The sequence below is a fragment of the Macrotis lagotis genome, chromosome 1 (genome assembly GCF_037893015.1).
Source record: "Macrotis lagotis isolate mMagLag1 chromosome 1, bilby.v1.9.chrom.fasta, whole genome shotgun sequence".
Classification (NCBI taxonomy): domain Eukaryota; kingdom Metazoa; phylum Chordata; class Mammalia; order Peramelemorphia; family Peramelidae; genus Macrotis; species Macrotis lagotis.
In genome coordinates this window covers 588495212-588501699 of record NC_133658.1, presented here as the reverse complement: position 1 = coordinate 588501699, position 6488 = coordinate 588495212, and the positions used below count along the sequence as shown (strand labels likewise).

Here is a 6488-nt window from a genome sequence, read left to right as displayed (position 1 = left end):
AAATCTTCACAAATCAGGAATTGTTTAGAGGTAGGACTTCTTTCTAGGATCTCCTTATTGTCCCTTCTTTTTCTTTTCCCCCCTCTCCCTCAGTATCTGGGAAGTAGACAATTAAAAGGGGAGAAAAAACGATTAGTGTCAAGGCCCCACTGCTCACAGAGAGTCAGATATGTAGATCACAAAAGGGAAAAAAGGTTTAGGCTCATGGTCTGAAGAGCAGACAGAAAGAAAAGAAAATCCCCAAGTCAATACTGCCATCCCTCTCATACTTTATTGAGACTTCTTAAGGGCAAGATAAGCCAAAACTATAAATGACAGCAGATGTAGCAGAAACCTAAATTTTTTCCCCATTAGATCCTAAACATAGCCTCACCCACCAGGGGTCTGTCAAAACAGCTGTTACAATGTATTTTTTTTATTTCTTCTTCACTCCCTAAACACTAACAAACACAAATGAAATGTGTATTTGATTTCCTTAAAAAATGAATTTTCCCAAAGTAATTTAGTAAGATATAATTTTCTTATTTTTTTTCAGTTCATTTTCATTTCTGTCACCTTTACTTTTTTTTTCTGGGTATTATTCTAGAAATTGTTGCTCACAGTCAATTTTTTTCCATCCATTACTGACATTCTTTGATTCAAGATGCATACTTGTTTGGGTGCCCCCAGCAGAAGAGAAATGTCCATCTTTGGTGAGATCCACACAAAATTGATGCATCTAGGTGATAATAGAAAAAAGCATCTCCCTGGATGATTTCAAAGCAAATATACATGAGTAAACACCCCTCTGCTCAGTGATGTGTTGACAAAATATTTAAAACATTGAAGAAACAAATCTTTCATTTGTCATACAAATATTTTGGCATCCTGTAGATCTGGCAACAATATCATACAGCTCTATATACATATACACATGCATGCATGCACACACACATATAAATCTCTCTTTGACCCCATCATGTACATATTTTGAAAAGTTTGTTAGAAGAACCAGCCTGGTAATAATTCACTGTGCCTCATGTATAATGAGCAGAAATTCATGGGTCTTTATGATGAATTGCCAGGGTAACACAGGGACATCTTGTTTGCATTTCAATGCAAGCAAGTGTCAGATTCTTATTTCACTACTCGCCAACACATTAGTGGACGGTTTTTAATTTCTTTTTTTTTCTTCTCCCGTAGCAAAGATCCATGGAGACCTCTTTGCTCTTGCCACTTTCATCTGGAGCAAGGTTGTATTATTTTAAAATGTTCTACTGTCTCATACACTACTTGAAATTTTGCTGAATTAACAAACTAAGTAACACACCACTAGCAGGTCTATCTGGCTTCATTTCCTCAAAATAAAATTTTTCTTGCTCTCTTTAAACTCTCATTTAGAAGATCCTTTGTGGGTATTTGTGACTTTTTTTATTTGATATGTTAAATGATTCTTCTCAAGATCCATGTTGATACTTTCAAAAGGAGGCATACTACCTAATACAACATACCACTGTACAAATTATATTTTTTCCCAAGAAAATTGCCTTATAGTTTGAAAGTGCCCAAGAGAACTTTTTTGATACATTTTCAAAATAACTTAGGCAACTTAGATAACAAGTTCAAAATACACAGCCAATTTGATAAGGTTAGCAAATATTTTACAGGGGAGAAAAGTATAAAGAGATTGATAGCACAATGTGGAGGTGGGGAACTTTCTTAGAGTATGTATAGCTATCTAATCCAACTATATGAAATCTTTGGGGACCTAGTCTCTGGCCATGATAATTAAGGGGAAGAATTTGCTAGAGGATGAAAAGTCTCCTAATTGGTTGCAGAGTCAGAAAAACTGAAGGACCCGTAGTCATTAAACTGAAACAAAATAGACATACAAAATGAGAAACCCACCTATTTCTCACTCTTTCCTTCTTAGTAACTTTGAGTGAAGAAAGTACTTTGAACAGGCAAGTGGAAGAAGGATAGCTGGTCAAATTCCCCCACCTGGCCACCATGTATTAACAAACACAAAGTTACTCTGTCCCTTTTGTGTTTATTCTTTCCTGATCATAGACACGGTACCCAAACAACTTTGTTGGTTCAAGAGGTCCTGAGGTCCCACTGGACACTGAAGCTGATGGCAGTAGCCACTGGAGTAGGGAGGAGACCATCAACAACCTGGAAATGGACACGTACAGCCAGCGAATTTGTGAACCTTATAAGGTCTGGAGAGATTATATCCAATTCCTAGTCCCTACAGCCATGCCCAGTGGAGAATAGCAGTTGGGTAACCTGACCCAATCCAGCAATGACCCAACTAACCCAATACAGCCAAGATCTGTGCCCTGAGAGGAGCCAGCCTAGTTGGACATCAGAGGAACACATCCATCACCATATCCTCCAGCAAATTTCATTAGGATTCCATGAAGACAGAAAGAGTCATGAAGTACTCTTTCATCACACAAGTTCTCTAAATGTATGCCAGATTGATTATATATTTTTTTAAGTTTAGTCCCACTCTGTCTGGGGATCTTTTATTACAAGGGGAAGAGTGAATCCCTGATTTTGAACCAACCATTCTTTCTATTACCTCTCATAAAATCTCTCTTATAAAAGATAACTGATATACAGTGATTGATTTTTATTTTAGTAGTAAGTTAAAGGGGAGTAGTGAGTAACAGTAAGCAGAAACCTGGTCTCTTAGTTTTTATTGCTAGAATCCTAAGAGAGCAGGTAGTGCCCAACCTCTAGGGACCTAACCTGTAACTGAATAAAAATTATCCTAGAAGGGATGTTACAGAATAAGAAAATAACACTTGGAATGCCAATCTCATAAGTTTTTTTAAAAGATCAAATAAAAAAGTCATGAAAATATTTCATAAACTGTAAAAATATTATATTAAACTAAGATAAAAGGTGTGAGTCTCTACACTTTTATAGTGGCTATTCATAATTGGAAGGGAACTTAGAGATTATCCTTCCATTTATTGTTTAGCTGTTTTTTTCACTACTACTTTACCTTTGTTTCTTTTTTTAACTAAAATTTGCTTTTTCATTCACCTTTCATATCTTTTTTCTCATGTTTTAAAGAGAAAGAGAATAAAAATGTCTTCATTCTTGCCCCTACCTGCACTAATTACACTTCTTCCTAGTTCCCTTTCTTTTCCTGTCATCTTTTTTTTTTTTGCCATTCCACACATTTCCCTTGCTTAACTATCACTCTTTGTATACAATCTATGGGGAAGCCATTTTAGCCTCCTGAGTTCAGGCTTTCTCATCAGTAAAATAAGAACAATATGACTCATTTAATAGCACTCAAAGTTTTATGAAGTACTTTCCTCCCAACCACCATGAAAAGAAGATAATGCAAATATAATTACCCATATTTTATTGATTCAAGAAACTGCAACCTAGAGAGGTTAAATGTCTTGCCCAGGATCTTCTCATTATTAAATAGCAGATGTAAGCCCTGCATTCATAAACCTCTGACTTCAAATTTAACACTTTCCCCACTAATATAGTACCTTCTGAAAGCTGACATTTGTGTAGAAATGTACAGTTTAATATATATTTCAAAATCAGTTCATAGTATCATTGATTTAGATCTGGAAAGGGCTTCAAAAAGATCATCTAATTCTACTCCTTCTCTCTCCATTTTACATATAAGAAAACAGACCCAATAAAGTTTAAATAACTTGCCCAGGGTCACAAAGGGAGTAAGAGGCACAGCAAAGATTTGAAGCCAGATTTTCTGACTCCCACTCCAATGTTCTTTTTGTTACACTTTCCTGCCTCATTTGAGTCTCACAAGGACACTATAAGAAAGATAGAACTAGTATTTATAGTCTCCATTTTGGGAAGAAGGAAAAGATAATCAAAGAAGTTAAAATGATTTGGGTAAAACCATACAACAAACGAGGAGTTCAAACCCAGGATTCTTGATGGTAGATCTAATATACATCATAGCTGTCTCCCAATAATAATTTCACTGAATTATTGTGAGCATCAGAGTAGTCATAAAATCTCCTAGGATAAGACTCCTAGATCATAACTATAAAAGGACTTTACATACACTAATAATAATAATAATTAATAACAATAGTCTTTTTTTTATTCTTTAAGGTTTGCAAAGTGCTTTATATATTATCTCCTTTGATTCTCACAACTCTGGGAGGTAGAGGCTATTATTATTATCTCCATTTTAGAGATGAGGAAACTGTGACAAACAGCGGTTAAGTGATTTGTCCAGTATCATAGAGCTAGTAAATGTCTGAGGCAAAATTCAAACTCAGGTCTTCCTGACTCCCAAGCACCACTTATAAAAGCTGTTTTTCTTTGGAGCTATCCTGATATGGTTGAGTAAACACTAGACCCAGCATGATACCTAGGAGAATATATTGTCTATTCTGAATACCTTGCCAGGATTATTGGAAGAACTTCTTTAAGAAGGAAGGAAAAAAACAATACTAACAAGACATTACAGAAATGCTAGTTATCTTTGCTTCTCTCTTTAGTAGTTCAGAGAGTATTGGCTCGACTGTTGTCCTTCTAAAAGAAGCAAAATTTGGTAGAAAGTGCCTTTTTTATTTGCGGAAGGAAAAAAGGAAGTTCCAGGTGCCAGGGAAAGTTTTCCCCAAATCCCTTTTCGCGGCTCAGTTACAACAAGAGCACAATAATTATCTCAAACATCAAGGGCTGTGGGTTTGTTGGAGAGTCACCTCACATCTGTCGAGTTTAATGTCATTCTGAGCCAGAGCTGATTAAACTAACTGAGCGGTGGCTCCAATTAACATTTTAAAGATGGCATTCCAAATTGGACATGGAGGCTTGTAAAGGGGAGGTTATGGAAATTGGAGCAGGCACAATTACAAATTCCTCAGGTCACAATCAGTTTGTTCCTAAGGTTATAAATAAAAGCCTGGGCAGGCCAACATACTGCCATCATCCTGTTTATGGGGAGACAGGCTGAATGCCAGATACAAGTCCTCTCCTGAATGAACTTCCTAGGGTTTGAAATTTCCAGGCTTAATTTAGTCCTTCCCCCAGCTACTCTTGAATGCATACCAATACACCTTTCTCTATAATCCCACTTCTTCTCTTCTCTGGTTTGGCTAAAAATAAACTTGTTAAAAAATAAATAAATCAACAAACAAACAAATGGATAAAGACATAGATAGGTAAAAAGATTAATAGAGAAATAAATAAATAAACTTTAAAACATTTTTCTTAATCCTAGATCAGCAATAATGGAAATGAACTGAATTCAGGAGAGTTCTTGTTCTTGTTCTGATTCTCTCCCATAGACTATGTGACTTTGGATAAATCACTTACCTCTAGGCCTCAGTTTCCTCTTCTGTAAAATGAGTGAGTTCAATTTGATGGTCTTTTTCAGTTCTCAGTTTCTAGAATATATATATTCAAATACACATATATATTTACATATGTATACACTCATAAATTATGCATATGCATTTATACATACACACCTATATATACATATATATCCTTATATTTCATATATTTTTATTTTTATATAGCATTTATCCCTTGTATATAGTTTATCTACCTCTATTGTTTACATATTTTATCTCCTATTAGAATATAAGCTTCTGCTCTTCCCTTGAGCCGTCCTGGGTAATCATTTAAAATGGTGAGGTATTCTCTTGATCCAGAGAACCCCACAAAATCATGCAAGTCAAGGGGTTCAAATCTCCAGGTCCACTTCAAGAACACCCATGAAACAACTCAAGCCATCAAGGGCATGCACATCCGAAAAGCTACCAAATATTTGAAAGACGTCACATTGAAGAAACAATGTGTTCCATTCCGTCGATATAATGGTGGCGTTGGCAGGTGTGCCCAGGCTAAGCAGTGGGGTTGGACACAGGGTCGTTGGCCAAAAAAGAGTGCTGAGTTCTTGCTGCATATGCTTAAAAATGCAGAGAGCAACGCTGAATTAAAGGGTTTGGATGTGGATTCTCTTGTCATTGAGCATATCCAGGTTAACAAGACTCCCAAAATGAGACAGCATACTTACAGGGCCAAATCAACCCATACATGAGTTCTCCTTGCCATATTGAGATGATACTTACTGAAAAGGAACAAATTGTTCCTAAACCAGAAGAGGAAGTTGCTCAAAAGAAAAAGATATCCCAGAAGAAACTGAAGAAACAAAAGCTTATGGTACAAGAGTAAATATGACATTAGAGTGCAAATAAAAGTGAAATAAAAAAAAAAAGAATATAAGCTTCTTCAAGATAGAAACTGGTGTTTTGGGGTTTTGGTTTTGGTTTAATTACCTTTGTTGGCATCCCTAATTCTTAAAAAATGCTAGTTGATTACATAACTGAGTTTTTATATAATCTCTTTTCTGATTTCCCACTTCATTATAAGTGTCCTCCCCCACCAAAAAAAATTACCTTGTATTTATTTTGACTCTATTGATTTGTGTATATGCATGTCCCTTGAAAAAAATGTTAAATCCTTGACGTCTAGAACTATTTCATTTTTGT

The 6488-nt window shown here is 35.7% G+C and overlaps 1 pseudogene; it reads left to right on the top strand.

Annotated features, from left to right (window-relative positions):
* The first annotated feature begins 5587 nt into the window (after positions 1 to 5587).
* LOC141521611 (large ribosomal subunit protein uL22-like) lies at positions 5588 to 6171 on the top strand (annotated as a pseudogene).
* Positions 6172 to 6488: the final 317 nt, after the last annotated feature.